Below are 20,840 nucleotides of genomic sequence, written 5' to 3'. Positions count from 1 at the left end.
GGCTTCCTAAGTCTGCTCATGGCAAGAGTGGCTGTTAATTACTTGGATGCACGCCGTTCCCACACTTTGATTTTGAGTGGATAGGCTACCTGGGCCGCCGGGGTCTCTGCTCATGGTGGGGAAGTGGCACCTGCCTCACGGGGGGCTCCTGCGGCCCTCCTTCCAGAGACGGGACTTGTGTGGACTGATAGGAGGACAGGCTCCCCACGCGGATGCCACCCACCCCCGCCTGACTGCTCACGCCCTCTCCTGCCCTCTGCCCGTCGGCCTGTCTTCCTACTTGGCCGCGTTTCTTGGCTCCCTTTCTGGATCCTGCTCCCCTTTACCCCTGAGTCCCTTAGCACGCATGTTACCTGACATTGAGTCGTTTGTGGTTCCTCTTTGTTTTGCTTTCCTTTGAAGTAAAGCTTGGGGGGGCGGGGGCGGTGTTCAGGGAGTGGGGACACGCGGTGAAATGAAAGGCGTAGATCCTAAGAGTGCCAGTCACTTCGTTTTGGCAAAGGCGCACACCTGTGTACCCCAGCCCCTCTCAAGAGCTAGTTCATCCCACTGCCCCAGAAATTTCCCTCCTGGCCCTTTCCGGGAAGTCCCCACTCCTGTCTCTGTGATCACCACCAGCAACCCCAACCGTGACCTCCCCCCCCCCCCCCACCACGATTACTTTTGCTTGCTGGTGATGAAAATACTATGTAATATACATAGATACTTTTATGTTGCGCATTCACGTGTTACATATTATACCACGTGTACCTTTTTGCCAAAGCCTTTTCTAATTCAACATGATGTTTTTGAGATACCTGAGTGTTTTAGCCTGGGTGGCTCATCTGTTCCTTCCCCATGGCTGTATAGGATTCTATTCTAGGAATCGGCTACCGCAGTTACCTGTTGATGGGCACTTGGGCTGTTTCCAGCTTTTGGCTGTTCTGAATAAAGCTGTTTTTGCACGTATCTTTTTTTTTTTTTAAAACGTTTGTTTTGAGAGAGAGCGTGCATATGCACAAGTAGGGGAGGGAGGGAGAGAGAGAGAGAGAGAGAGAGAGAGAGAGAGAGAGAGGGAATCCCAAGCAGGCTCCATGCTGTTAGCATAGAGCAGACGCGGGGCTTGATCCCACATACTGTGAGATCATGACCTGAGCCGAAATCAAGAGTTGGATGCTTAACCTCCTGAGCCACCCAGGCGCCCTTGCCCATGTCTCTTTATGGATATTTCTCGTTTTCTTTTCTCCTGGGTAAATTCCTATAAATGGAATTACTGGCCATAGAACGGGCGTATCTTTAGTCTTCTAAAACAGTTACGAAATTTTATAGTGCTACCAATCATGTAGGGAAACGGAGCTGTTTATTTTATTTTTTGAGAGCGAGAGCATGGAGGGGAGGGGCCGCGGGGGGAAAGAGAAAGAGAATTTCAAGCAGGCTTCACGCTCAGGGCAGAGCCAGATGCAAGGCTAGACCCACGACCTGATCATGACCTGAGCCGAAATCCAGAGTCAGACGCTTAACTGCCTGAGCCCCCCGGGCGCCCCTGGAGCTGTGTTTTAAACCGTGTAACAAACAGAAGGCTGGCTTTCTGCTTGAGGGCTGGTGCAGTGGGTCAGAGGAGGGGTGGGGGGGGCATGTCCTCCTTTCCCTTTGGGCCTCTGCTAACAAGACCCGTGCAGATGATTTTCTCTGCTGCCGGTGGGGCTGTGGAGCTCACTCACCCGGAGAGAGTAGCCTTGCCCTCTTTCTTTAGAGGGGGCCTGCCTCTCTCGGCTTTCCCTGGATGGTGAGAATGATCGCACCTCTCCCTTGCCCTGTGGTCTCCCCTCCCCACCAAATACCGTGTTCGTCCACGAAGCCTGCCCATCAAGGTCTTTAGTTCCTGGCTCTGAACATCTGTGCCGATCTGTTTGCCTTCATGACTGCCAAGAGTTGATTTTGGGGGCCCACTGATAACTAGAAATGCCTGTGCTACTCTGTGATTCTCTTTTTTTTTTTTTTTTCTTCCGGTGTGAAGATGCTGGCTAAGTGGGTGTTCTGGACCCTCCAGAATCCCGGCAGTCTGGGTATGCTGGCTTCACTGGTCTTGGGGAAGCTTCTCCAAGTTTCTCTAGGACCAGTGCTTTTGAAGACCTGGTTTACGGCGCTACCAATGTGTCCTTGAGTAGGTTCCATTCACTTCTCTATATCGTCTTTCCAGAAAATACTTTTTTTGAGGATTCAAAAAAAAAAAAAAAAAAGGCTTCTGTAAGATGAGATGGGGGAAGGGCCAGAGTTGATTTAAAAAAAAAAAAATGCAAATACAACAACCATAAATTTCAGGACAGTTGGCTGGGAACAGCTCTCCCTGAGTTTTGGGGAGACCGCGTGCGTCCTTGAGCTGATGATAAAGAGAAAGGCTCCGTTACAGGGAAGTGGCGTACCGAGGATAGAGAGTTCTGCCATCACCCGGGGTCTGGTAACAAATGTCAGGCTGCTTCTTGTGCCTGGGTCTGCCAGAAAAAGTCAGAAGCATCGTGTTGAGTGACAGTTTAGAGGAAGCCATTCTGTGAGGAGCTCCTCGAAGGGTATCCTTTGATTAGGGATGGAATTTAAAATACTATAGGGATTAGGCTAGTTGATATTGACCAGTTGAATTGGACTGGGTCATTCTCCCTTCCGGGAAAAAAAAAAAAAAAGGTATTAATTCTGCTGGGCTTTTAATAGGTGTTTTAGAGTTGATGATTTGGAGTTTTGCTTCCTGCCCAGGAATCGGCGTACAGGGATAACTTAGGGATCACCTGCCAGTCCCTCAGATGTAGAGGTGGGCAAAGGTAGAGGCTGACCTGGTCGGTTCCGGTAATACAAACATGAAGTCAGGGCAGAGTCTGGGTTTGATGTGGTTGGAAGCAGGAGCTTCCAAGTGGTGGGGTGACGACGTGGGTGAGTGGAGTTTGAGAGGCAGGTGGGACGTGCCCGTGGGGAGGAAGTGTCTAGAAGGCAGCTGTCAGGTGTACCTGGAGCTCCTGGTGGGGACTGGCAGGAAGAAACGGACTCGGGAGCACCTGAATGGGAGTTCTGAGGCAGAGTGCTGATCTCTCCTCCTCCCATGCCTGCTTCTCCGGCACTTGGCATTCTATTCTTGTTCCTTGTTGGACCTGCCTTGAAGACCAGGTTACGTTTCCTTTATCTCCAAATCTGCCTCTCTTAATAGTTGGTCCAATATCAGAATCCTAGAATGGGGGTGTGTATATTTCGTGGAGGGGGGGTTGTCCACCAGCTAAGAAGATAGATGGCGGCCGAGAAAGGGCTGTTGGTTTTGACCATCAGGAGTCTACACCGGCTCTTTTGGATGCATGTGTTAACATCTATGGAAACAAGTACATGTGCGTACGTATACAGATACGCAGTATTGGCGGTGGGGGAGGTGATAGGAAGGAAACCTTGACAGCAAGGCTCATGAAGCAGTGTTGGAGCCCCAGAGAGTGACTGGGGGGAACCTGGCTGATCCCTTCCGTGGGCAAGGCGTGGGAGATGGGAGGGCGAGTGGTGATAACTAGAAGGTTCCCCTCTTAGGAGGAGGCTAGGGGCGTAGGAACCACGCAGAAGGGCTGGTGTGGCCAAAAGGGAACAGAAGCATCATTTTACTGAATGAAGAGCCTGGCTTCACTGTGCATTTCAGTTCGCCCATGTTTCCCGGCTTCCCAGTTGGTGCCACAGGTCAGGTGGTGGGGTCTGGCCTCATGGGTAGGGTTTCCTGGTCCTTTTCTTTTTTAAAAAAAAATTTTTTTTAACATTTATTTATTTTTGAGACAGAGCATGAACGGGGGAGGGTCAGAGAGAGGGAGACACAGAATCTGAAACAGGCTCCAGGCTCTGAGCGGTCAGCACAGAGCCCGACGCGGGGCTCGAACTCACAGACTGAGAGATCATGACCTGAGCCGAAGTCAGACGCTTAACCGACTGAGCCACCCAGGCGCCCCTTCCTGGTCCTTTTCATCTGTGCAGTGGGGCCCAGAGTTTGCTGCCCAATGAAGGGAATTACTGGAGTCCAAAGAAAAGAAGCGATCCCCTTTGCAATAAGTCTTCCTTTTCCACACTCTTGATTTCTTTCAAGCCCTTGAGAATTGGCTTAAAGTTTCATGGTCGCCTATTTTACATTATTATTTTGTTTTAACGTTCATTTGTTATTGAGAGACAGAGCCTGAGCAGGGGAGGGGCAGGGAGAGGGGGAGACACAGAATCGGAAGCAGGCTCCGGGCTCTGAGCCGTCAGCACAGAGCCCAACGCGTGGCTCGCACTCACAAACTGCGAGATCATGACCTGAGCCGAAATCGGACGCTTAGCCAACTGAGCCACCCAGGCGCCCCCCTGATCGCCTATTTTAAATGGAATTAGAACTTGAGTTAGAGGGTCTTGGTGTCTGTGGGTGGCATTCCTCTCCTGTACCTGGGAGGAGAGGCTTTCCAAGGGGCGAGGTGACTTCCCTAAAGTCGCATGGTTGGGCAGGAAGGTACACCCAGGAAGGATTCCAAACTACAGCCCAGGTTTGGGCTTTGGTTGTCCAATGTGTCCTGCTCACTCTGGTCCTCTCCCAGACTGCCCACTGCATTGCGTTCTGTTTGGAAGGCTCCCCTGGCCTCTCATTTACCCTTCTCCCCATCCCACCCCATCCCGCACCTGCCCCAGAGCCGCTATCCTTTCCCAGGAAGAACCAGCAAGGAGGTACCTCTTGTGGTGTTGGCCTGGGCTGTCTTCTGTCTGGTGTTTCAAACCCTCTGCCTTGATGCTTCAGATGCTCTTAGGATCCTCCTCCAGCGATGGCTGTGGGGAGCTGACTTCCTCATGCCTCCTCCTATTTGGGCGAGATACCAAGAGATCAACAGTGATATCTCTCAATTTCTGCCCCTACCGTAGTCTTAGAACATTCTCCGAGAGCTCCCTGTTTCCTTTGTTGTCTTCCCTGCTAGCTGTGAGATCACTGGGTCAGTCCCTAGCGCCAGGGTTCAACCCTTAGGGGGCCTTTGCATCCCCTTTGGGCACTTGGTTTGTAGCGTGCTTGTTACCCACGCTTAACTGACTTGAAGTCATTGGATCCGTTTTCTTTCGGAGCACTTGCTATTTGCCAGGTACTGGGGAGGCAGGGGCGAACCAGGCTTCGTTTGTTGATGTACCAGCGGGAATGCTGCTCACGTGTACGTCTTACAGAAATGACACTTTGCTACCTTCTTGCGAAAATAATGGAGACCCGGAGCACGCTTGGTCGCTTCAGAGTGCCGCAGGATGTTGACGATGTTTATGTTCCTTAAGTTGAGGAGAGGAGGGCTGGAGTAGAAGGCTTATCTGTATCACTAACGTTTCAGAAGAAAGATCTATCTGTGCTCTATGTTTAAATATAGCACGGTGTTTGCCACTGAGTTGGAGAATAAGCAATTGAATATGTAGGTCATTGACTTAGGAGAATGAGTTCGGAGTTTTCTTTGCATCTGATTAACACGGTCTTAACAATTGGGCCGTTGATGCTTTGCCAAAATTGGGTTACGCGGAGTTCAGCAAGATATCTGGGAGGGAAAACCGTAGGAATCCTAGGAAGGTACCTTTGCCCCCTTCAGGGGCGGGACTTGGTGCCGGGCCCTGTGGTTTGCCACCTGCTACCGGGGCCCTGGCCACGCCGGAAGAGCGCGGGGACTGGACGGGACCGGACAGGCGCTGCGCTCCCGAGCGGGTCCTTGAGAAGCAGGGGTGCAGAGGCTACCCCTCACCAGCGTGAATGCCAGCGGTGTGTTCTAATACATGCTCGATTCAGAGCGCACTGCCTTGGAATTGCATATTGAAAAGGAAGCTGCCATCCCCTTTTGAAGGTGCGTGACATTTAAAAGATCTGTAGCAGAAGGTAGGTTTGACAGCTTCGAATTCTATTTGAAAGAGTTTTTCTTCCAAGACCGAAAATGATTGCTTCTATTTTAAATGTCATCGCAAAGACATAAACATGTTTAATCAAATTATATATTTAATTTATGTAGAATGTGATTTTTTTTTTTTTTATTTCCATAAAAGAGGCGCTGGTTATTTCTTCGGCGGCTCCGAAGCCGGGCGCTGTTGGAGACCTGAGAAAGCGTTCAGCTTTCTGAGTAAGGGGCTATTTGAGGGTGGAGAGAAGCTGAAAAAGTAGGGTTATTATTGGAAGACTTTTCTCCTGTACGCTGTATCTCCCCAAAATGGCACATTTCGGGGAGAGGGAGACGTGTTTGTGACCGTCTCCGGGAGACATTAAGGAGAAACTCCTGTCGAATGAAATCGAAAACCGTGTAACCCTGAAGACCATAAAAGCCGAAACGGCAGAGATGCTCCTGCAATTTTCTTCCTTGGGTTGAGTCGTCAGCAGGGAGTTAGCAGCGAGGATGAGGGGGGTTGCCAGCTCCCCTCAACAGGGAGGCAACCGGGGATCTCGGAGGACGGACGGACGGCCACAGAAGACCTTTAGGTCGATACAGCGTGATTAGGTTTTGTCATGGAAGGCTGCTGTGCAGTTTCCAGGGCCACCCGCAAGGTCCCCAGCCTGCTGGAAAAGCAGGAATGTAGCTGTGGGTCCGTGCAAGGCAGGTGGGCCGCCTGACCCTGGTGATCTGCCGGGACACTTCGGTTCCAGAACGTTCTTTGAGCGAGCTGGGTGTTGGAAGGTGGCCAGGCCAGCGTACAACCGCGCTGTCAGCCGGGGACAGTCTTGGCCTGTTCCAGCCCGCTGCCTGTAGTTTTGGTCTAGCCAGGCTGGGTCAGGGAAACCTGGATGTCTTTCCCCGCCAGTGTGCCCACTCTCCCCAGCACAGACCAGCCCCGGGAGCTGCTTTTCTGTCTCTCGTCCAGGGAAGGCGCTCTGCCAGGGAAGGCGCCCTCTTGTCACCTGTGACCTGGGGAGCCCTGGGCGTCCAGCAGCAGCTGGGAGAGAGAAACCAGTCAGTCGTGCCCGTTCCCGGGAAAGAACTTACATAGCAAGCATCTTTGTTGACTGCCGTGGAGAAGGTCAGGGTTCAGGAGCTCGGAGCTCTGGCTCTTGAGAGGCAGGCTGGGCTCCTGGTGGCAACCCCCGCCCCGGCAGCCAGAGGAAGCGGATCCCAGCTCAGTGTGTCAATCTTGTCAGTGGGGTCGGCTCCACGTGGCTCCTTCTTATAAACACCCCAATCCACAAAAATAAAGGAATGGCCCTATCTGTGGCCAACAGGAGCCCAACTAAACAAACCAAAAAAAAAAAAAAAACAGGGCAAACCTAACTAAACTTATTTTGAAGTAGCCCTAGAATCACATGCGCTTGTAATAATACCCTTATCTGGTCTCCCCCAGTGGTCCTAGCTTGCAAAACAATGGTAACAATACTACAGCCAGGAAATGGGTATTGATGTGCTCCCCAGACATCCTTGAGCTCTCCCCAGCGTTGATGTGGCTTGAGGTGTGTGTCCGCTTCTGTGTCGCAGTGTCCCCTGTGTCGTCCATTCCAGCATGCGCCACCGTGGTCAAGATCCAGAGCAGTTCTAGCGCCCGAGGAGCTCACGTGTCCCCCGCCTACAGCCACACCCTCTTCCGGTGGCCAGGACCATTCGCGGTCCACGTCCATGGTCGTCTGCAGGGCTGCCCGGCCCCCAAGACCTAGCTTGTTCAGAGAATGTCCTAGAGTTGGAGCGTCCGGTCCCCATCCCCAAGAACCACTCATCTGTTTTCCCATCCCTGTAATTTTGTCCTGTAGAGGATGTGATGAACGTGGAGTCAGAGAACGTGGCCTTTTGGGGACTGACGTTTTTCGCAGCACCATCCCCTTGGAGGTGCGTTCAAGTTCTTGTGTGTGTCGATGAGGAATATTCCATCCCAAAGATCTCTGCCCCAGGCTTAGACCAGCAGCCGGTGAGAAGAAACTCCCCACGAGGACCCGAGTGCTGAAAGCCGACTCCCTCCTCTCCCACCCCTCCTGCTTTGATGTCAGGAGGAATGGGGCACCGCCGGCCTCCCCTCCCCTCTGCCGGCCCCACGTCTCCGTGACCCTCCGCCCGGTGATGTGTGGTGGGCTGTGTGCCATGCTGGCCCGACCGGTTTGGGGAACCCACCAGAAGAGCAGCCTTCTCCTCGGGGGTTTGACTGTCTGTGTCGTGTGGTTTTGCGTCGCGCCCGTTGGCTGCGGTGTGTGAAGAAACGAAACTTGGGACCCTGCCTTTGGATGTCTCGTTCAGTAGCGGTCCTGCAGCCACAGCAGCACGTGGGGCTCAGGCCTGATGCGCGAAGGAGGCAGAAAGGCAGGTGGCAGCACGGCCTCTCCAGGAGCGAGCACTGGCACCTGGGTGGCTCTGGCTGGCTTTCGCGGCCACCGTCAAGTGACGGGTCCTGGGAATCTGACTTCGGGGCGACCCGTTCGAGCCGTCGTTCCTTCGGGAAGCACACTGCACGGGTGTGTGTGTGTCACACACCCGTCTTTCGAGGGGGGACGGCACTTAGGAGTCCCTGCCCCTGCCGCCGTCCGTGCTGAAAGGGTGTCTCTACTTCTGGAATCGATAACGCGGCTGAGTGATTAGGTTGGCGTGGAAGTTAGTTCAGGCGCCCCGGTGTTATTTACCTGACCTGTATGAATCGATAGGTAATAATCCCATGCTCTTCGGGGGCTCCTCTGTTCCCTCTCCTAGATAAGACCGTCGGTGCTTGGGATGGGGGTCACGCAGCCGGGGGCAGGGGGCACGGGCTGGTCTGGCGTTGGGCTTTTCTCTCCTTGTCCTGGATTCTTCTGGGTAAGAGGGTCTGACATCTGTATCCGGGTCGTGCACCTGGGTGGTCTGAGCCGGGGTCGGCTGTGCAGAGGCCGTCGGGCCGCTCGGGGATAGCTGGCACCGCTGAGTGTTGTGACGGCGTGCTGGGGTCGGGGAGGAGAAAGCCGAGCCGAGGTAGATTTTGCCTTCGTCTCCGAGAGGCTGGGTGATCTGGGTCCTCGGTTTCCCTCCGAGCACGTCTCCTCTGGCTCTGTGATTAATTTCTTCTTAAAAAATAAAAGCCTGTTGCCACCAGAGGAAATACATAAATTAATGCTCAGTGAGACCTTTGGGTGCCTCCCTCATTCATGTTTGTGTTTGCAGAGGTTTCCCGCGTGCTGTTCTCTGTAACATGCCCAGCCTTGTAAATGTTTTAAAAAGTAAAGTCATTCCTCTGTTGCAGGTACCACAGCTGCTCCATTTGATGGCAGTGATGTGCTTCATTTTACACTCAAGGCTTCCCTGAACCTTGAGGTTGGGGTTTGAATACATTTCGTTTGAAATAAGACAGAAAACTAATTTCCCTTCAGGCTTCCCCCCCCCCCCCCCCCCCCAGGACTCTGGATTCTTGGATGTACCTACTCATGTCAGGAAAGACGGCATTTGTTAGATGAGCGTGCTGTTTGAGTGCGAACGGTGGTCCCTGCACCGAGCCCTGAGCACCTTAGTACCTGTGCTGTCACCTGAGTCCCACACATCCTGGGCTCACTGCAGGAAGGCATTCTGAGGCCCAGTAACTTTCCCAGGACCACACACAGTCTCCTTCCAAGGCCCTTAACCGTCGGTTGGGCTCTGAGTCCTGCGAGACAAAAATCGGACCACGTCCCTGCTGGCACGGAGCTGACCAGCTAAATCAGTCACAAAACAGGCCCAGCGCCAGTTGCCTTCTCCAGAGTACGAAGGGGTAGGGGTGAGGACACGGTGTGGGAGAGACCAGGAGTCTGAGGGGCTGTGAACCGTCCACACGGATCCCCCCCCCCCCCCCCCCCCCCCCCCAAGCATCCCTGCTCGGTCTCCCGCATAGAGCCTGCTGGTCCGTAGTGTTGACGTCGAGAGCTGATGAGGTCTTTCTGTAAGCAGTTTCCTAGGGGCTGAGGACTCCACTCTCTAACTGGCCAGTGCTTCTCTGTACTCATTCTCCTGCAGTCTGATCTGTAGCCAAGAACTTGGCGGAGCCCGCTGAGAAGTCTGCCCTGCTCTCCCCGCTAGCGCTGCGGCTCACTGTTAGTCTCTAGCGGCTCGGGGGTGCGTGGCGGACAAGCTCCCCACCGGGGCCCGGGGATCCGCACCGTGTGTGGGTGCCTCCGCTCCCCTCCCCGGATCCTCCCCAGTTGCTTGGCCCCTGGAATTCAGGCTTTGCATCGGCGTCCCCAAGAGGGACATGATGTTACAGGTTGAACTTGCCTGAGGAGTAGGGCAGATACCTTACTTCAAAACCCACCTAGGTAGTTGCAGCCACGACGTGGGGACCCCCGTTCTGCATTCCTAGCTTCAGACCCCCCCCCCCCCATTCCTGACCTAAGACCCCACAGCCTCTTCGCTGCACATTTTCCGGACTGTAGGAAATCTGCTCTTTGTAGGAAATGGAGAGTATAGAAAAGTCTGAAGACAATTAAATGGTTTTTGTGATCTGAAAGACTCACATGTAAACCATCACCTTTAATCTTCGCGTAGAGAAATAGCACTTTGGGTGTATTTTCTGTACATTAAGTATCTACAAAAAAATGAAAATAACCCTCTAAAGAATACCTGAAAGTTCACTTAAGATTGGATTATTCTAGGGGCGCCTAGACTGGGTTGCTCACTCAGTTAAGCATCTGACTCTTGATTTCTGGCTCAGGGCATGATCTCCTGGTTCATGGGTTCGAGCCCCGTGTCAGGCTCTCCACCGAGTATGCGGGGCCTGCCTGCTTGGGATTCTGTCTCTCTCCCCCTCTCTCTTTGTGCACGGTCATTCTCTGTCTATAAATAAACAACTTCAGAGACTTTTGTGGGGGGCGGGGGAGGATAAGATCATTCTACGTATTTTATATTTCTTTTCCCACTAACCTAGAAGTATTTCTCCTATGTGAAATATTTTTTAAGTTTTTAAAACTCTGTAATCCAGGCACCTAATGCATGATGTGTCGGTACAGCTTGTATAGGTGTGCATTTGCTGTGTATCAGGAGAGACCGTCATCCAGCTATTGGGGTGGGGGGGGGCGTATCTTAGATGATTTCCTGTCTTTATGGAAATGCTCTCCTCCGACCAGTCCCTAGGGGTACAAAGGGGTGAAGGCAGAAACCTAACTTTTGGGGAGAGGATCTCTCATACTGTCTCCGCAGCTCGCCAGGGTAGTTTGTGGTTTGTCTCTGTGACCCTTCCGCGTCCTGCTCTCTCCTCAGTGGATCTTATTTTAAAGGCTGTTGGGGCGCCTGGGTGCCTCAGTCGGTTGAGCGTCCGACTTCGGCTCAGGTCATGATCTCGCGGTCCTTGGGTTCGAGCCCCGCGTCAGGCTCTATGCTGGCAGCTCAGAACCTGGAGCCTGTTTCCAATCCTGTGTCTCCCTCTCTCTCTGCCCCTCCCCCAGTCTCACTTTGTCTCACTCTGTCTCTCAAAATAACTATAAAAAAATTTTTTTTTTATTTTAAAGGCTGTCGTGCACCAGGAGCCGCCTCTGCTTCCTGCCCGCCCCCTCTGTCGCATGGTTGGGGGGGGGGCGATGGGGACCCCCCTCCCCCCCCGTGGGAAAGGAGCTTAGATAACCACCTCTTCCTCTTTGGAGCCCACCCCTCTACCAGGGAGAAAACCCAGGCGGGCCTGCTTCCCAGATGCCCTGCCTGGTTAGCGGTTCTGCCAGCTGGGCTTTGACCCCAGGGAGTGCGTCTCTCCTTGCACTCCCGGCAGGTTCCAGAGCCTCTTACACAGGGGTGTGTGCCTCGGCCCGTAGCTTCCCTGTTCAGTCGCTATTTGGAACCGTGCAAAGCCACCTACACGCGCCCCGGATGGGCGATGTGGGTTTCTCCCTGTCCCTCCATTGCTGGAGACTGGGTTCTGGTACATTGAGCAGAGGCCTCCCTGGCAAGGATTCCTCCTGCCCCTGTGGTCTTTTCAGAGTTAACAAGGCAGCTTCCTGGCTTGTGTGACTTTTCGTACAGGCTTGTACAAGCTGAGGGGTCAGACCGCTCAGGCCCAGCTGCCTTCACTCCCCTGGCCAGCTGGGCAGTTGGGGTGTGGGAACGCAGCTTGAATTCGCCCAATGACGTCACTGTGTGTGTGGGTTGCTGCTTATGGATCTACTCCCCCACCCCCCCCCCCACCCCGAAACCTTGGCCTGCACCAGGCCTGGTCAGCAGCACCCATTTTTACAGTCGTTTCCAAGCATTCCCCCCTCCCCCCGATCTGCCACTCGGGACGGAGCCCTTCCCCGGCACGTTGAAGCCCAGTTCATGCTCCAAGGCTGAACTGCTCCTGGTCACCTACTTCTGTCTCAAATCTGAGGGCTCCGTCGCTCCGGCAGTAAAAAACCTGAAAACGGAGCAGAGAAAGGGACAAATTAATTGACTACATCTGAGACAACACGGAGAAAATATCCTATTTTGTTTTCCTTAAAAAAAATGGCAGCGTTCCAAGACTTCCCTACAGTTTTCCACTGACTGCCCTTAGATTTAAAGACAAGAGTTCCAGAATCTTGGCTGTTGGGCCTTTACTTTCTGAAAACTTAAAACCAGCTGAACGTATTTAATATTACAAAATTTCCATAAACATTCTCCACAAAGACTGTGTATGTGAAGTTTTTGCCTGGCGGGCATTTTTCTTATTGAAGCCGAAACTCTGGGGCATCGGGGGATTATAATGAAGTGTTGATTTGACCTTAAGTGTTTCGATGCCAACGTGGGCTGTATAGGGACCTGGAAAGAATTAGCTTTCAGGGTTTGCTTTTTTTTTTTTTTCCTTCCTTTTTTTCTCCCCCCCTGAATAAAGGCTAATTGTTTCCAGGCTAATTAATATGGTTTATTTATTATTAGGCAATAGTAAGTGGAATTGAATCCTGGGGAAGAATAACCTGGCCACGCTGAGGTGATGGCAACTCAGATCACACCGTGTTAATTCGGTCTCGTCCGACGTGCAGGGAACAGTTTGCTCTTCGGCAGACGTTGTCCTTTCCTTGCCTTTTCCCACGTAACCGCTAAACCAGAATTCTGCCCTGCTTCGTGCCGGATGGGCTGGGCCTTTCTGGGGTGAGTTAACGATCGAAGGCTGGGCAGGCGCATAAACACGCACGCGGAGGGGTGGGGGCGCTATGCTGGGCTCCCCTGGCTTCGTGGACTACAGTGGCGGCCTTGACATCCTGGTCACAGGGCAGATCCCGCTGTGACCCAGCACGCTCAGAGGCGGGAGACTGCAGACTGCAGCCCCCCCACTGGGCACGTAGGGCACCCGGTGCCACCCAGTCTGCTGGGGAGGCCCCGATGCCATCTCCTTAGTCTTGTTGGTGGCTTTTGCCCCACACATCCTCAAAGTGACCCTGGCGAACGAGGGCCGACCGGAGGTGGAAGGTTAGGGAGAGACCAGCACAGGTGGCCAGGGTGTGAACCAGAGGCTGGTAAGTAGGACTGGGGGTGGAGACAGGAAACCAGGCACTCTTCCCCCGTCCTGTTGTGGGTGTGTGTCCGTCCGCCTGGCCAGAAGGACATGTTCTACAGGCCAGTTTTACGAGGAGGGCACTTGGTTTTTCTGTGGACGTCTAGGTTCCATGTCTGCCCGAGGCTTTTCCCTGTCTGTCGCCCTTGACCTTGACACGGTAAAGAGGATCCGTGGTGGATGTGTGGGAAAGCCCCTGGAGCCCCCTTTCAGTGCCCTCACGTCCCGATTGTGGCCCGGTCACTAAGGCTCACTGTCCTCTCAGACTGCAGCCCCAAAACAGTGGTGGGGCTAGGTCTGCTGCAGGAGGGGAGAAGAGATTGAAACCGGTCTTGTGTGGAGGGGGTGGACCCATGGACCTTCAGGTCCCCTCTGGGGACAACCATCCAAGGCCCTTGAGAGGTGGGGTGAGCCTTCTCTGGAGCTATGGCTTGAGTTTTGTTTGTGTGGGTCCCTCTTGCAGCAGCCCAGTGGGCCCATCTCTCCTGCGGGGCGGGCCGTCCTGCCCTGAGGCCCAGATGGGCAGCTGGACGCCACGGGGGTGGGGCCTTGCAGCTGTGGGACGTGGGCAGTTCGTGGAGTGCCAACCTGTCCTGTTTGCGCGGCTCAGTTGTAAATGTCCTAGCAGCGGGCGCCCTGTTGACCAGTCAGGGGCATCTGTGCCAAGAGAGCGTTTAGGAGAGAGAAGGCTGAGGTTCTGGATGGTTCTTCAGCCAGTCTTTTTGTTTATTTTCTGAACACAGCCTTGCCGCACGACTCTCACCCAGCTAGGCGACGGGCTGGATGGGAGGCATGTTGGTCTCAGTGACCCAGTTGGGAGTTCAGGTTTTATTTATTTTGAGAGAGAGATCGAAGGGCAGAGAGAGACCATCCCAAGCAGGCTCCACGCTGTCAGCGCAGAGCCCAACACGGGGCTCGAACTCCCAAACCGTGAGATCATGACCTGAGCTGAAGTCAAGGTCGGACACTTAACCGCCTGGGCCTCCCAGGTGCCCCGAGGTGGGTTTGGTTTTTAGAAGGTGCTAATGATGACAATCTGGTCCTGAGGTCTTGTGCCAGGATGGATGACGATTAGCCTTTTCTGAGTACTTGTGTGTGGGCCCCGGGCCGGGCTTCCAGATCTCTTCAAAAGGGCCCTCTCGCCTGTGAAGCAGGTGCAGTCTCCGTCTTGGGGCAGAGTCCCAGGTCCTCTTCACCCATGGAGCCTGGGAGTCTCTGTGTGTGTGTGTGTGTGTGTGTGTGTGTGTGTGTGTGTGTCCAGCTAGCACTCCGTGCCCTTCTCAGTGGCCCTGTATTGGGTAATTTCATGACTGCCTGAGGTATGATTATTGCAGACGACTCTTGGGTTTTCTAAGTAGTAGATGCTGATGGGGTCCCCTGGATCCGAGATGAGGCTGTGGATGCCAGGAGCAGGTTCCAGATGAGGCTGGTGCTCTCGGGGCACCTGGGCCGCCTGCTCTGTCCACATCTGCCGCTTTGAGGGTCTTTGCCCTTGTAATAAATCAGCCCAAGCTGAGCTGCCCTTCAGCTCCCTGGCCGCCTGGAGACGATGAGTAGGAGGGGCCCTACTGGAGAGCAGCAGGTAGAGCCGCCCCCACCACCTATGGCAGGACAGTGGGACAGGCATTTTAAAGCCTAGATGACCCAAACGTGAGTAGCCGGAGCACAGAGAATCCAGGTGGGGTTCGGGCCAGGCCTCCGGTGATAACAAGAGCTGACCATCAGAACCTTAGACGCTAGAAGCAGCATTAGAAGGAACTCACACGGAGCAGGTGCAAGTCAGTGGGTGTTTTGTCCTAGAAGTAATGCCTGCAGCAGGTGGGATGGTGGGGAAAACCCAGGCTGAGCGCCCGGGTACCCTCGCCTCACTGCAGCTTGGATGGTAGAGGGCCTTTGGTGCCCTGCAGGGCACAGGAGCTGTAAGGAAAGACGGCCGGAGTTCAGGTGAGAGCAGGACGGATCCTCCCCGAATGATCCAGAAGGCTGCCATCAGGCCTCCTTAGAGCTTGCTCCGGCTCTTCACAGATTTTCCAAGGTGCTCATCTCATTCCGTTTCAGAAAAGTAGCCTCACTAACTAGATCCCTAACAGTAATTTTCCTAGCCTGACTTCAGGTAAGAAACTAAAAATCCAGGAGGAGAGGGATCCTTCTGGGCCATATGCCCTGAATTGTCTGTTTCCTGTACAGAGAACGCCCCAGGACACGGCCCGGCTGAGACTCCTCCAGGCTCTGGATGCTGCCCTTCTCCCCGGTCTTGTTACCCTCGGATGTGGGCGGAACACGTTTGCCAAGTGATGTTAAATAGGCTCGCCCAGGTTGATGGTCCAAGCCAAAAATGGGAGCCCTTCTCCCTGGCCGGACGCGGGAGCTGACTGGTGTTCGTACGCCACGGCCGAGTCACCTGGTGGACTAGCCCCCACTTGGGCTTCTGAGGTTGCTCGTGGAGGAGTCGTGGTGGTTTTAATCAGCGAAGTCATTTCTGTGCCTTGTTGTGTACTCCTGGAAGTTCTTACAAAAATCCCGGTGGGTGGGGCGCCCGGGTGGCTCAGTCGGTTAAGCATCTTGTGATCTCGCGGTTTGTGGGTTCGAGCCCCGCGTCCCGCTCTGTGCTGACAGCTCGGAGCCTGGAGCCTGCTTCGGATTCTGCGTCTCCCTCTCTCTCTGCCCCTCCCCTGTGCTCACTCATGCTGTCTCAAAATAAATAAAATAAACATTTAAAAAAAGAAATCCTGGCGGGTCTGCAGGGTACTTTCTCTTGCACGTTGTGCTGTGGTAACAAGGGTTTGTGGGTTTGTAGCTCCAGTTTTTTTTTAAAGTACTTCTTTCCACCTTCAAGTAAGAGTGTGCGCCGACTTTAAAGATTTTGACCGTCTTCCAAGCCTTTTAACTTTCTTAATCTGCTGAATAAACGGTCCCGGTTGGCTTGGGCAGTCTGCAGGCACTCCTGAATTTGTCACCTCCTCTGTGAAGCCTTCCAGCCAGGCAGAGTTGTCTGCTCCTTGTTTCATTAATTTTACTCTGAAGTGTCTCAAAGTAAGAATCTGTACCCACCGGTAAGATTAGGTAACTGTGAACGTGTTAGTGTATTTCTCTTCAGAACTTTGTTTAAAAACAAGAAGTAACTGTACAGACAGTGCTCAATTTCACTTCACCAATAACGTTTCCTTCCCTCCCTGCTTTCCAAAAGGGACCTTTTCCAGGGCACCTGGGTGGCTCAGTCATCTAAGCATCTGACCCCGGCTCAGGTCATGATCTCACGGTTCGTGGGTTTGAGCCCCGCGTCTGGCTCTGTGCTGACCGCTCAGAGCCTGGAACCTGCTTCCGATTCTGTGTCTCCCTCTCTCTCGGCCCCTCCCCCACTCATGTTCTGTCTGTCTCTCAAAAATAAACATTAAAAAATTAAACAAAGGGACCATTTTCTGTTATACAGCTGGTCCGTGAATAACATAGGGTTAGGGGCATTGGACCCCGTCCCCACCCCCCATGCTGTCGAAAATCTGCATGGAAGTTTTGACTCTCCCCAGATTTAACTACCAATAACCTATGATTGGCTAGAAGCCGTAAATAACAATATAAACAGTCCATTGACACACATAGTCTGTTATATAGGCTGTATTGTTAAAATCGTAAGCGAAAATACGCTTCTAGGACCGTATTCTATTTTCTTGAAAAAATCCGCATGTTACGTTGACCCGCACAGTTCGCACTGATGTCATTCAAGAGTCAGCTGTAGATACAATTTCCTTACAGTTTTGGAAATGCCTTGTTTACACATCTATGTGTCTGTGAACGTTTGAGGACTTGTGGTTGTGCAGAGCGTTGGAAATGGAACGAAAGGGGAAGCCAGTGACCTACAAGGACAAACAATACTAGACCAAGGATGTAAGTTCTGTTCTGCAGTTAGTTACAAATGTGATTTTCTGCTGTGTTCCAGACCTAGTGAGATCCAGAGAGGAATCAAATGTAATCAAGGCATTTAACATTCAGGAGACTCAGAGGGGTGATTGGGTGGCTCAGTCAGTTAAGCTTGATCTCATCTCAGGTCATGATCTCATGGTTCATGAGGTCAAGCCCCATGTCAGGCTCTGAGCTGAGTGTGGAGCCTGCTTGGGATTCTCTGTCCCCCCCCCCCCCCCCACCCCTTTCATCGTTACAGAAGACCTAGGAGATGGGTTTTGAAGGGTGAACAGGAGTTTGCTAGGCAAGCCTCCTGAAAATCAAGATGATTCCTCAGTAGGGTAAATGCTTAGTTACTAAACATGAAACTTACTTGTGTCTTGGGTGTTCGCCACCACCGAGTAGGCTGACGGCCTAAGCCTGCCCTTCCCTTCCCAGCACTGAATAGCCTGGCAGTCTCTGTCCCCTCCCTGTCACCCCTCCTTGGGTTGGAAAGTTTGTGGCCTAAGGTGGTGTGGAGGCACAGCTGGGAGTGAATTATTTCTTGACCTCACATGTGATAACCGTGACTGTAGAGGCCACCCTTTTTCTGAATACTCCGGCAGGGCCATGCCTGCCCTTGGCCTCCGTTCTAGTTGGCGGTGTGGGAGCCGGCTGGTGCCCGCGCACTCAGATGCCCTGATTCCTTACGTTGACGGGAGAACACACAAGTATGGGGTCCTTTTGAGGGGGGAGTGGACGGACCTGGGAGGTGCAGTGGTTCCTGTCTCTGACTTGCTGCATAATTAGGCACGTTACGTCCCAGAATTGGATCCCAAGAGATGACCCCATTGTTTTAAAGGAGGAGACCGTGGATAAAGAAACTCCAGCTTCCTAAGATTCAAATGATTTGAAAAGTAGAGTGCGGTGGGAAGCTTGGTTTCTGTCATTTCATGCACTTCTTGAAATACTAATCAACCATTTGAGTCCTGGTTGATGAGAAGCTGGGCCCCCGGAAGGAATGGTCAGGTTTGACCGCGACAGTTCGCTTCCGGGATGCATACCTCCGCTGTCTCACGGGATGTGAGAGAAGACTGCCTTGAAACGTGGACGGTCTGGTTTGCATAATAACACCTGCAGTGTTGCAATCCTGTCTGTTCTTCGTGGGAAAGCCACCGAAAAGACACCTGGGCCCGCTTGCCCGGGTGCCTTTGCCTTTTCAGGCAGCCAGAGGAGCCCCTTCCCACCTGCGCCTCTTACAACTCGTGCGAATAGGAAGAGGTTCAGATAATGTGATGGCACCAGAGATCGCCTCTTCATTCCTTGTATAGTAAAATAAATGTGAGTGCTGTTTAATGCATCACCTCATTTCATATTGCATTTGCCAAGAAAGTGCGATTTTATTGAACGTTAGGATTGAATTCTTAACTGAGTAATCAATTTCAGCAGTAAGTTAAAATGCCTTCTATTAATGGTCAGCTGCAACCGTTAATCAGAGTTACCGTGGATTAACAGTTGTCAGCATTTATGCTAATAGCACGTATAAACCACGGGCTTGTGAATTGCACTTCATACTTCCATATTTCTCAAACAGTTGGTAATACTTTTTGCTTGAAGGTATTGATTGTTTTGTCCCTTTGCTTGCTACTTGAAGATGTAAAGGGATGTAAATGATACTTTCGTGGTGATGACACAATATCACCTTCTGGTCTTGTGCGCTTGGCTTGGTGTCAGAATAGATGGAAAGGGTTCATTTGTTCTGGTGCTCTGCTATTTAATTTGATCTGGTGTGTGACTAAAGCAAGACAAATAGTATTTTTAATGAATCCATTTAATAACCTCTGGTAGCTTAGAATCGAAGGCACGGGGAAAATGCAATTAAGCAATGGCTAGATGTAAACAACAACAGAAAAAAATCACCGCTTCGGTTCCACTGACCCAATTCATTGTGCTTTCAGAGTTTCGTCGCCTTAAATGGTTTTGAGCCAATGAAGCTGGATTCCCTTAAAAAGACGGACGGCCCATCGTGTGAACGGTAGTTTGTGGACGGATTTATATTGGTGAGTTATTGTAAATATCTCCAGGTAAAAGTTCAGGTTTTCTAAGACCCCTCTGGAATGCGTTTTCAATTAGTTGATGACTATGGATCGCCAGCAGGCTCTGGATGTTTCACTGGGATGTCTAATAGCAGGATCATATTGATTGTCTTTCAATTAATTGCATCTGGTATTTTCATTTATCAGAAGCAAAATACATGTAATTAACTCTGAGGCAATATAGTTCAACGTAAAGTGATTGTTGCTGCTGCTGCTGCTACAGAGATAAGTCAACGGAAATTACACTACTAGGAAACTCAAGGCAGGATGGAAGTCGTGTTACGACTTCTCGACGTATTAATTGCAAAGAATAAAAATGAATTAGGGAAATCGTCTCATGCTGTCCCAGGAGGCTTGAGTAAAAAGGTAGATAGACGTCTAGAGAAAAGAAAGCAGCTTGCTGATGAAGGCACATCTCTAATGAGCTTAGATTCTTGGCGTTACCAACCTCGAGGATGTCTTGAACACCTAACGATTTTTTCTGGTGGACTCGATTGGGGATGTGGGTGTGCACAGAGGAGAGCGTTCAATTTTGCCTGCACTCATTTGGACTGTGGCTGAGAAAGTATCGATTGGTGTCGTTCAGTCCTTACCCGTGGCGAGGTTTGGAGGTCCAGAGTCTAGTTGCCACATGCCGTTAGCCATTTTTCACAAAACCTGCATCTTACTCAAAGTCTCAAAATGGCAACTTCTCAGAAGTGATTGATTTTTATCCTGCTGGAAAAAAAAAGTGTTTTCTCCTCGAGCTAACAGCGTCGTTTAAAAGCAAGAAAAAGTGTGAGAGCAGATCTTCTGCGTGTCCTGTCACACCTCTGGGCACGTTCCCCAACGTGTTGGATCACACAGAGACTCCGGTTCGGGAAAGGGCAGGTTCCGCCCTGCAGGCTTGGGCCCCGCTTTCTTCGGAGCCGGGGCCCGTGAGAGGCTTGCGGTGAAGTCGCCTGAACCCAGCAGGCCGCGTGGGTTGTGGCCCGGGGAGGGGTCTCACTGAGTGTCCCCGCGAGGTGGCAGGATCAGGTGGAGATCCTGATGTCACCACCTGGGCCTGCCAGGCCCCCCCCTGCCAGCACTAGCCTCTTCCAGGCATTTGGAGGTTTTATTCGTGCATCAGTAATGGGGCAATGATGGTCCCCCACCTGCCCTGCCTTTTAAGATGAAACTTGATCAAGAAACCCAGAAACCTCTCCCAGGCGTGACCCAGAGGGCTGGCCCGACCACAGGCCACAGCAGAGTGTGCAGACAGAGGAGACCCCTATTCTTGGAGTAGTTCTAAGACTCTTAGCCCTTGGGAGGACGAGAGACTAGAAATGTTGAACATTCGTTGGGGGGGGGGGGGGGCGGGCATTGAGCGTTGCCTATCAAGGCCAACATTTCTTTCTCTTCTGGCTTTCTCCCACTCTTCTAACAGAAACCGTTAGCTTAAGACCCTGTGTGCTGGAGTCTAATCCAGGATTCTCAGGCAGAGATACTGTTGTTACAGAATCTTTGTGGGCCTGGGGTTGG

General features: G+C 52.3%; 1 protein-coding gene across 4 annotated transcripts in view; it reads left to right on the top strand.

Annotated features, from left to right (window-relative positions):
- CTBP2 (C-terminal binding protein 2) overlaps positions 1–20,840 on the top strand; it is a 161,891-nt gene that overhangs the window by 30,672 nt on the left and 110,379 nt on the right. For all 4 annotated transcript variants that reach the window (XM_043597813.1, XM_043597816.1, XM_043597815.1 and 1 more), the window contains one exon: positions 19,200–19,301. The gene's annotated coding sequence lies outside the window, so the exon portion shown is untranslated. The remainder of the gene's footprint in view (positions 1–19,199; positions 19,302–20,840) is intronic.

The sequence above is a fragment of the Prionailurus bengalensis genome, chromosome D2, assembly GCF_016509475.1.
Source record: "Prionailurus bengalensis isolate Pbe53 chromosome D2, Fcat_Pben_1.1_paternal_pri, whole genome shotgun sequence".
NCBI classification, from domain to species: Eukaryota; Metazoa; Chordata; class Mammalia; order Carnivora; family Felidae; genus Prionailurus; species Prionailurus bengalensis.
Note: the sequence above shows the minus strand (reverse complement) of the source record. Positions and strands in the feature narration are given on the sequence as shown.